Source organism: Miscanthus floridulus, chromosome 8 (assembly GCF_019320115.1).
Source record: "Miscanthus floridulus cultivar M001 chromosome 8, ASM1932011v1, whole genome shotgun sequence".
Taxonomy (NCBI): Eukaryota; Viridiplantae; Streptophyta; class Magnoliopsida; order Poales; family Poaceae; genus Miscanthus; species Miscanthus floridulus.
Window position 1 is genome coordinate 17,493,740 of NC_089587.1, and position 11,443 is coordinate 17,505,182.

The following is an 11,443-nucleotide window of genomic DNA, read 5'->3' on the forward strand; positions in this document are numbered from 1 at the left end:
AAACCTATGCAACTAGTACTTTGGCAACCGAGGGAGCTCCTACACAAACTAGTAAGCAAAAGCACAAAGCTCCTAAGCTCACCAGCAATGCTCAATAACAAGGCTACACAAGCCAAATTAGAGAGCGCAAATTACCTAGCTACACAAACTAAGTATTGTGACTAACAGGCTACTCAAGCCAATTAGTCACGCAAGGGAGCTACTTCTATGCTATACAAGAAAGAAGGTAACTAGCAAGCTACACAAGCAAACTAATTACAAGAGCAACTACACAAGCAGAATATATGAAATGTAAAAACATGCTTGTGTAAATGGGAATGCAAACCAATGGGAAGACAAAGATGACACGATAATTTTTATCTAGAGGTTTCACTTGGTTGCCACCAAGCTAGTCCCCATTGAGACAAGCTCCAAGGTTACCACCAGTTCTCTTGCTAGTGGTGACCCACAAGTCACACTCTCCCATGTGGAGTGCTTACCACAAGCTCTAGCACTTTGACACGGTCGGACCACTTGTCACTCTTCGTGTCTCGCTCAACTAGAGTTGCTCTTCGTGGCTCCTGTGGGGTGAGCACAATACCCCTCATAATCATATCTCTGGAGCACTACACAATCTTCTTTGTGTGCTTCAACGAAGACTACCACCAAGTCATCTAGGAGGTGGCAACCTCCAAGAGTAACAAGCACCACTGGCTAGCAACTCGATCATTTAGTGCCACTCAATGCAATCTCATAATGCAAATGTCACGACCTGGCCCTGACACCCTTGTGAGCATCAGCATTATGAGCATCCTTGCATTTGAAATCAAATAGTTAGGAACTGAATTCTACATTCAAATTGCTCACTATTGGATTGATAGAGAGTCCGCCAACACCACCGGACTATTCGCCAGTCCATTAGCATGTGCTGACAAGTTCAGACTCTATCAGTCAGTAACCCGACACCACCGGAGAGTCCGCCATCATGACGGACTGTCCGATAGAATCATCCCATGCAGAAATGTGAGGTGTCACTTTGAGAGTCACTTGGTCCCACACATCACCACAGCTATCCAATTCATGGAGTCACCAAGGTAGAGCATTCACCAGCCCACTCACTCACTCTCACACTCCCACTCTCTCTCTAGTTCATCTCTCTCTACTCTCCCACACTCGAGCAAGGAAGAGGAGAAGGAAAGGAGGAGAAAAGAGAAGGGATTGGAGCTTAGAGGCAGCAAGAGATGGCCATGGAGATCACCTAGAGGCCATCATCCACAAGCGGTAGGGGTTAGAAGGGGGAGGAGCCCTCTCACCCTTGCCATAAGGAGCTAGGAGGAGGAGGCAAGAAGAAGAGGATTTTTAGTCACCAAGGAGGAGATCCAGCTGCTCCATCACCTTGGAGAGCTTGGTATCTTATTTTTGCAGCCCTTGATAAGGATTTAACCAAGCTAAACCTAGGATTGCATCTTTTGGAGCCAAAACCTAGGAAATATCGATTTGTGGCCTAGAGTTAGATTGCACCCAATGTAGCTAGAACCAACTAGCTAGATATGCTCCATAGAACCCTAGTAGCCTACCCTGAAGATGGTTTACACATGCAAGCACCCTAGGTGAAGATTTGGATTTTGAGTTGCTATGAAGTGTTCACTATTAGTATTGACGGAGGGTCTGACATCATCAATGGAGTGTCCATCAGTACTGAATATCTCTCTGTTCACCTACACATAACATGTCTGTAACCCACCGGTGTGTCCGTCACTACACCAGGGTGTCTAATGAGTTATACACCTAAGATAGAGGAGTGTCCAGAGAACTTAGATCACATTTTTTGGGTACATTGGAGCATCCATCGATATTATGGAGTGTTCGCTAATATTTAATCCAAAAACCCAAGAGCAACCAGTTCATACCTGATGATCTATCACTCACACAGAGTATCTGATGGAGCCTAAACACTTAGCAACCCACAACACCCTACAGACTTGATCTGACGGATGGTCCATCATAGTTGATAGAGCCTTCTAATAGGATCATATTTTACATAGAGAGGTTCCCGAGAGCACAAACTCTGTACCAAAGGGTCCAACCCTAGTTTGGATAGTCCAATGGTCCTAGAGAGCCAATTTCCCACTAAGTCCTAATAACCACCGGACCATCCGACATCCACGCCGCACTATTCGATAGTTACCAGTCATTAGACCACTAGTGTATAACTACACACTCACTCTTGTGTCACTAAAGCCTAATCAACTAAGAACCCTCACATAGCATGAGCATGTACTCTATGCAATTCACTCGTCAAGCATTATGCATGTATAGGTGACGCGATTCCTGAAGAACCCTTTTAGGTGGAGCCTTAGGAGGAAGAAGCCATCGAGCCTAGCAATGACCTCCAAGGTAGGCCCCTATGCATCCCTATGCTTTACAAGTTCATAATGAACTATGGTTATCTATTGCATCGCTAAGTTACTATATGACTAGTGAACTAGGAGGGATTCACCTATGCCAAGCCTTATCCATTTATTGCCACACCAATCAACCATGAATGTCTTATTTAATAATCATGCTTAGTATGCTTAGATCTTAGAAGTCGAGCTAATGATGGGTTTCTCATTACTCGCATGATGATAGGTTGATAATCTACTAAGCAACACCTTGGGAAGGGATCAACACTTGTTCTACTTGGGTATGGTATTGTTGGTATTTCTTAACGCATATAGAAATAATCCACAAGCGTACAGAATTACCGTTGTAGCATTTCACCCAGGAGTATTCAGGGTATCATATTTCCACGAGGAACGGAGGTATAAGAGTCTCTTAATCTAGTTCACCTAATGATAATAAGAAGAAGGATGCTTGGGTAGCGAGGTTTTCTAAGGATAGAGATCCTAAGCTAAGATAGTTTTGCCACTATATACTTACTTCGGGCACTAGAGCGCACCTAGTCTGCTAGGCGATATCGGCTTGTAGCCTACGTCGAACCTAGATGTGGGGAGTACAAATGATGGATAGGGCTGTCACCACCTGCCGCCTACCCCTCAACCATAGGGAACAAGGCAAACGAAGGTAGCCTCTAGCCTAGACACCATGTCTACGCTATCGACTACTGCTCTAGCATTGATCAGGGTTATCCATCTCTATCAGGGCCCTTTACTAGAGTATTCATCACAAGGACGAACGATGAACCCACAAGTAAATAATGAACAAGACTAACTTAAAGTAGAACTCACCACCAAAGATAAACATGAACCTTATACTCCAAGTAGTATCCAGAATGTAGAGGTACAAATGGAGAGAAGTCGATGATTCCCAGCATTCCTTCTGCTAAGTGTACAAGGGGCCCTGAGTACACAAGAGGAGGTAGCTGACAACTCCGGTACTTCTCCACTCACTCACTCCCTACACTAGGACTAACCAGAGAGCTAAGATATGAATGGAGCTCTTCTCTCTTCTTGCTACATTGTGTCTCACTTGTGTTGTGTGTCTTCTAGTGTTGTTGTAGAGGGGGGTTGCCCCTCTATTTCTACATGAAGGAGAGGTGGTGATTCTATCTATCTTTGGCGTGGAGGCACAGGATGCACTGCCTCAACATGAAGCCATGCCACAGCCAGAGGAAGCTATGGCTAAGGTGCACCAGGAAGGGGGCGGCCGCCCCTAGGGAGCGGCCAGTCCATGACCGAGTCACTCACCACCGCCTTTGTGAGGCAGGCCTTGGGCTAGAGATGGATTAGTGCCCCATGGTGCTTTTCCCATTTTGAGTTGATTTGGTGGGTGTCTCCCTTATTCTTTTGTGCAAATCAGTGTCGGAAAGCACCTTTTGGTGATTTATTCCATGTATTTGTGTTTGTGACCTACAAAATAATGTTCTCCAAATACATGTGAAACTTGGTTAATAGTAAATGCATATGTGATTAAGATTGCTATTTTTCCTCTTTTTGTGACTTAGTTGGCGGTCGGATTTGGTCGTTAAGGACCGCCAATAGGTATGAACATGGGTCAGCAAGGGGTATGGTCATGGCAAGAGGGGGATTCTTGGATGACATAGCTTGCTTAACGATTAAGGACCATGTATCTATGGTAGTGAGTATGAACATAAAATTGTACAGACCACTTGTCGCCAATGGGGGTGATAAGCTTAGTAACTAATCGTGACCGTCTTATCCATGAAACTGGCAAGGGGGATGGCATCAGTTGAGAATGTTTGGGACATTGACCGAGCATCTAGTCGAACCATTCGTCAGGCATCTTGGCTGGGTTAGGGAAATGTTGAAGCACCAAGATATCCCTTCTGTACCGATGGGTCTTATGGACGATATCCCTTGTTTCGAGTGGGGTTAACTTGTACCCCTCTATAGAGTATAAAAGATTGAAAGCTGTAAGTTCTACTTCTAGATATGGACTAGTGTTGGGATTGGAATTCAAGACTCGTGGAAGATCAAGTTCCCTTTTGCTAATGCTTAACTTGATTACCTATGCTATGCTTAATTCTACTACATCATAGATCACCTTTACTTTCTGTATAAATGCTTTTATGCAAAGATACACATTCCTTGCTACTACCCAAATGTTGTTTACTATATTCGATAAGTCCTACAGAGTACACTCAAGTACTCACCCTGTGTGATCTTAAGTTTCACATGTACCATAGCTCCTATGCATGGATTCTTCTATGCACCCGAACCCTTGCCGGATCAGGAGTGGTGAAGGATCTCGTGTCCCGTAGATATAGGGATGTGGCACACCCATGTATCCATTATCATGAACTATGTTATGTTGAAAGACTTCCACTAGACTTCGATGTAGACTGTGATGTGTGACCGTGTGATGAACTAAGTGTGCGAACCAAGACTTGTAAACTTTAATGCTTGAACTTGTAATGTGATCTATGCACTGTTGTGATGTATTCTCTCTCTCAAATTGATCCTAGATGAGGCGTAGCCCAAGTACATCTTATGGGGGGTGTACCAGGATGACCTAGTAAGGGATGTGTCCAACTTAATAATCCCTAGTGGATTATCATGTTGGATACTCACTTAAGAGGGCGTTGATCTTGACAGTGGCACGCACCGGGCTTGGGGTATCGAAGCACAGTTTGAGACGATCGAGAGTCTTTACAGCTTTGCCTTAGATTGGGGATCATAAGCAACTAAAATCTTACTTCACTAAATGAGAAAAGTTTTGGAATAAAACCTAACTTGAGTGCTAAGTTTGCCACTTATTATGGTTACTTAATTCTTGCCTATCTTAGAGCTAATCCTATCCTTTTCTACATGATTTGAGTTTTACAAATCAAATGTTCTAACTTTCCTTATTCTACATCACTAGATGGAGTTGGGATGTCTGGTGATGGCCACCCATGGGGAGAACATTGAAGGTTTTCTGGCCTTGCTCAATGAGGTGATGTGGGAAGCACTCGTTACCCTAAGTGAGCTGTTGTTCCAACACTTCCCGGAAAATGATGTAGATGAATGTAGTTTTTAAGTTCTCTATGCAAACTGCACCCAGTACTCTATATGAGAAGTGGATGATGAAATTAGTAATGTGTCAGCACATATGATTCGTTGTTTGGAAGCTGAGCTTTGGACTACTTGCTCAAGGTTTGTCAACTTGCAGCGTCGAGTGGAGCCATATGTGAGGATGACTATAGTGCCATCTACCATTCTCTATTATCCTCAAGGGGATGATGCCATGGTGTATGAAGTGACTGAGTATCCTTACCGCTATCCAAAAGCTCAAGGAGTTAGGGTCCCTCAAAGCTTAATGCGACCCTCAAGGATATCTTTAGGATTGCTAGTCAGGCACATGTCCCACACCACTAGTACACCAGCGGATTTGCTTGGAGACACCCCAGTGCATCTTCTTCATCCTGAAGCCCTAGGATGTGATGGTGACCTGGCAATGCAGCTGCTCCCGACCAACCGCTTTCCAATAGATTTCCAAAGGCCACCGTGCGACTCGCTCGTTCCATCAATGAACCTATCACCTTCTGAAGACCTGAGCGGCGCTTGATCCATGTGATGATACGTTATCATGAGCTTGACTCACCCCATCTTCAAAACTTTTATGTAATGTTAGCTTGTTGTAATGTTGTGAGACCTGAGAGTGCACTTTTGTAAGAACTAAAAATAATGTGTGCTTCGATCGCTTGTTCCTAGTGCGCGTAGAAGCATATGCAGTGCACTCATGTCATATGACCTTGTGATTTGTGTGTAAGTCAAGACATGGATGGTAATCTTAAGATGGTGTTTAATAATGGCCTATGTCGCTCCTTGTCATGATACATTATGTGTGGAATATGATGATCTATTTAAGCATGTTGATGTTCCATTCCTCCATGAATGCATTATTCCTACCTAACCCTTTTTTTTGTCTTGTCTTGTCTTAAACATATCTAACGATGTATCTTGGACAGGATGGTTGACACCTGAGGTTTCGCATCTAGGGCAGGAGCTGGAGGTGGAGACAATCGGCACAATCCACCACCACCACTGCTAGGAGGACCAGTACCATCATGGGTGGACATACTTCAGAGGGACAAAGCCCATCGTCAGGCAACTCACCAAGTGATGGGAAGGATGGCCTAGCTCATGGAGAACATGCAAGCCAATTAGCACAGAGCCCAGCCGCCACTACTTTGTGGGTATCATGGTTTTGTGCAAACCAACCCACCCATCTTCTTTGGAGCTAGAGATTTGATGGGAGCTGACCATTGGCTAAAGACCATGGAGCAAAAGTTCACTCTTATCCAGTGTGATAATAATGAGAAGGTCCACTTTGCCACGCACCAGCTTTAGGAGGCCACTAGCAATTGGTGGCATGACTACCTAGCTTGTTTGTAGCTGAACGTATAGCTTACTTGGCAGTAGTTCAAGGATGCATTCCATGGGTTCTTCATACTCAAGGGAGCCATGCTCATCAAGGCTGCTGAGTTTCACAACTTGGTGCAAGGAAGGGTGTCGGTAGTGGAGCGCACTCATAAGTTCAATGAGCTAGCCCAATATGCTCCCAATGAGGTTGGTACCAACAAGGCTAAGAAAGTGAGGTATGAGCACAGTCTTAACCCAGTGATGCAAGACAAGCTATGCAACATATCGACCCCAACTTTCAATGAGATGGTGAATGTTGCTATCAAGGCAGAGACCAAGAAGAACATGATGGACATTGACAGTCACAAAAGAGGACCGTACAACACCAGCTATGGACAGGGTTCGTCCACTAGGCAGAAGACCAGCTGAGCCCCACCAAGAATTCAAGGCTACTCAGCGCCTCATCTAGTGTGGATACAACCGCGTCCATCTCAGCCACGTCAGTAGTAGCAGCCAGTCAGGCAAGCACCCGTAGCACCTGGAGCATGTTTTGAGTGTGGTGGCTTTGGCCACTTTGCTTATGAATGCCTAGTCAAGCAGCAGCCACAAGCCACACCTCGAGCCACAGCTCCCAAGCACACTGGTGATGTGCCCAAGAAGAATGCGTAGCTACACTTCGTGACCGCAGAAGAAGCTCAAGTGAATGATGAAGTGATCATTGGTATGTTACCCATGTACTCCATTTCATCTAGACTGTTGTTTGATTCTAGAGCATCTCATTCATTCATTCATGAGGGTTTTGCCCGGGATAATAAGCTTCCAACTATGGAATTTGGGAGGGGATTTCAGAATAGTGCCCCTAGGGTCAAGCATGAGTCTAACCAAATAGTTAGCCAAGCTCGGATTGAAATAGTAGGTTTGGAGTTCTTAGCCAACCTAATTGTCCTCAAGCTGGGGAATGATGTGGATGTTATCTTGGGAATGAAGTGGATGGTTAAGCATTAGTGTGTCATTAGATGTGTACCTAGATACGTAGAAATTCACCACCCTTTAGGAAAGTCAGTTACCCTTTACTCTTCTTAGAGTCAGCACGTTGCTTTGAATAGTTTCAGAACCAGGCCCAATGTGTCAAAAGGTGTTGAGCTAGTACTAGTTGTGTGCAAGTTTCCTGATGTGTTTCTAAAAATGTTAACGGGAATGCCCCCCAAAGAGTGAGGTAGAAGTCCTAATCCAACTAGAACCTAGAACCACGCCTGTGTCTAAACCTCCATACAAAATGGCACCGCTTGAGTTGGAAGAGATGAAGAAACAATTGACAAGTTTGTTGGAGAAGGGTTACATTAGACCTAGTTCTTCTCCGTGGGGATGTCCAGCCTTCTTTGTAACCAAGAAAGACCACAACCTAAGAATGGTGATAGACTACTGACCACTCAATGCGAGAACCATTAAGAACAAGTACCCACTCCCAAGGATTGATATTTTGTTTGACCACCTTAATGGAGTGCAATTCTTCTCCAAGATCGATTTGAGGTTGGGGTATCGTTAAATTTGAATCCGAGAAGGAGATATACCTAAGACTGTGTTTTCTACATGGTATGGTTCCTATGAGTATACAGTCATGTCCTTTGGATTGACTAATACTCCAACATACTTCATGTATCTCATGAATTCCATCTTCTTCGAAGAGTTGGATGTGTTTGTGATTATCTTCATCGATGATATCCTAGTATATTCAAAGACTAAAGAGGATCATGTGAAACACTTGAGAGTCATGTTGCAAAAATTAAGAGAGCATAAATTATATGCTAAGTTTAGCAAGTGTGAATTTTAGCTCATCGAGGTTTCCTTTTTGGGACATATCTTATCTCATAACGAAATCTCCATGGACCTAAGTAAAATCAAGGATGTAGTGGAATGGGTTACTCCCACTACGGTGAAGGAAGTTCGAGGCTTTCTTGGATTGGTAGGATATTACCATCGATTTGTGCCAGACTTCTCTAGGATTACAAAGCCATTGACTAAACTCACTAAGAAATATGAACCATATCTTTGGATGGAAAAAAGAAAAGAGGCTTTCCAAACTCTAAAGCAAAAGTTAGTTATAGCTCCCGTGCTAGTCCAACCCGACATCACTAAACCTTTCAAAGTATATTGTGATGCATACAATGTTGGATTGGGTTGTGTGCTTATGCAGGAAGGACATGTCATAGCTTATGCGTCTAGACAATTGAAGCCTTTAGAAATGAACTATCCTACTCATGATCTTGAATTAGCAGCGGTAGTTCACGTGCTGAAGATTTGGAGATACTACTTGTTTGGTCAGCCATGCACCATTTATACTGACCACAAGAGCTTGAGATACTTTCTCACCTAGTCGAAGCTCAATACGAGACAAAGGAGGTGGTTGGAGTTAATCAAGGATTACAATTTGAATATCCAATACCACCTAGGAAAGGCAAATGTAGTAGCTGATGCCTTAAGTAGAAAGGCTAATTGTGGTTGTACCCTGATGGAGAGAAATGTGGATTCACTATGTCGAGATATGCAGAAGATGAGTGTATCCCAAGTAGCTAAAGGTTCCTTGTCCATGTTGCAAGTGACTTCTCACTTGTTGTGGGACAATAAGGCGGGACAACAACTTGATGAAGATCTTGTTACCATTAAAGAGAGAATAGGCGATCCAAAGTATAAGAGTTTACGGTTGGATCACTCAAATACTTTGTGGTTTGGAAAAAGACTTGTAGTACCTAACCAAGAGAATCTGAAGAAGCAGATCCTAAACGAAGCTCATGAGTCACTTTTCTCTATCCACCCTAGAAGCAACAAGATGTTTAGACATTAAGGAAAAGGTTTCGGTGGAAAGGTTTGAAATAGGATATGGCAAGGTTTGTAGCCAAGTGTGATGTTTGTTGTAGAGTAAAGGCTGAGAATCTTAAACTAGCCGGAACTCTCCAACCTTTGCCCATACCAACTTGGAAGTGGGAAGACATCATCATGGATTTTATCACTGGCTTACCAAGAATGTCAAGTGGATATGATTTCATTTGGGTAATTGTTGACTGACTCACAAAGTCAGCGCACTTTCTGCCAGTCAAGGTCACTTATCCAGTTTCCAAGTATGCGGAATTGTATCTCGCTCAGATTGTTTGTTTGCATGGAGTTCCCAAAACAATAGTTTTAGATAGAGGTCCGCAATTCACGTCTCAATTTTGGGATGAGTTGCATAAGGCAATTGGAACCACATTGTTGTTTAGTATAGCATATCACCCATAGACCGGAGGCCAAACGGAGAGATTTAATATAATTCTAGGGGATATGTTGAGATCCTATGCTCTAATATATAGCTCTAGTTGGGACACTTGTCTACCATTTGTCCAATTTGCCTATAATAATAGTCATCAAGCCAGCATCAACATGAGTCCATACGAAGCCCTATATGGCAGAGATTGTAGAGCACCACTCAATTGGTCTAAAGTTGGAGAAAGAAGATTATATAGAAATAAGAAGGTTAATGAAGCCGAAGAAAAGGCTAAGCAAGTGAAGATTGCTTTAGAAGCCGCATGAGATAGGTACAAAGCTTACGCCGATGACCATAGGAGGCATGTGGAATATAAAGTTGGAGAATATGTGTATTTGAAGGTCACACCTTTTAAGGGCACCCAAAGGTTTCAAGAGAAAGGAAAACTTGCCCCAAGGTATATTGGCCCATTTTTGGATCTATGATAAGAGGGGGGAAGGTTGCTTATGCACTAGCCATGCCCGATTTTCTTTTGGGAGTATACAACATCTTCCATGTATCTTAACTGAAAAGATGTTTGAAGGCACCTGAGGAAGAGGTCAATTTGCAAGATATTGATATCAACAAGGATTTGAGCTATAAAGAATATCCAATTGCTATTCTTGACTTTTCGGAGAGAAAGACTAGAACAGAAACCATCAAGATGGCGAAGTGCAATGGAGTCGTCATACAACCGAAGAAACCACTTGGGAGGTTGAGGACAAGATGAGGATGGAATATCCACACTTATTTGAGCTGAGGTACTAGTTTTGAAAGAGTTTTAGTTTACAAGATGAGTCTCGAGTTCTTAGTGTTGTTAGAAGGGAATTAAAACCTATTTTTCTTGAATTTCCTCCCTTGATTGCATAAAACCTACTTTTGGAGAATCTCAGGACGCGATGCTTCTAAGGGGGAGAGTTGTCATGACCTAGCCCTGACATCCTTGTGAGCATCAACATCATGAGCATCCTTGCATTTGAAATCAAATAGTTAGGAACTAAATTCTACATTCAAACTGCTCATTGTTGGATTGATAGAGAGTCCGCCAGCACCACCAGACTATCCATCAGTACATTAGCACGCGCCGACAAGTTTAGGCTCTGTCAATCAGTAATCCGACACCACTGAAGAGTCCGTCATCATGACGGACTGTCCATAAGATTGTCCCATGCAGAAATGTGAGGTGTCACTTTGTGGGTCACTTGGTCCCACACATCACCATAGTTGTCCAATTCATGGAGTCACCAAGGCAGAGCATTCACTAGCCCACTCACTCACTCTCACACTCCCACTCTCTCTAGTTCATCTCTCTCTACTCTCTCCCACACTTGTCGGGGACCAATACTAGGGTACCCAAAGAGAAGGAGCTAATGGTTATCAG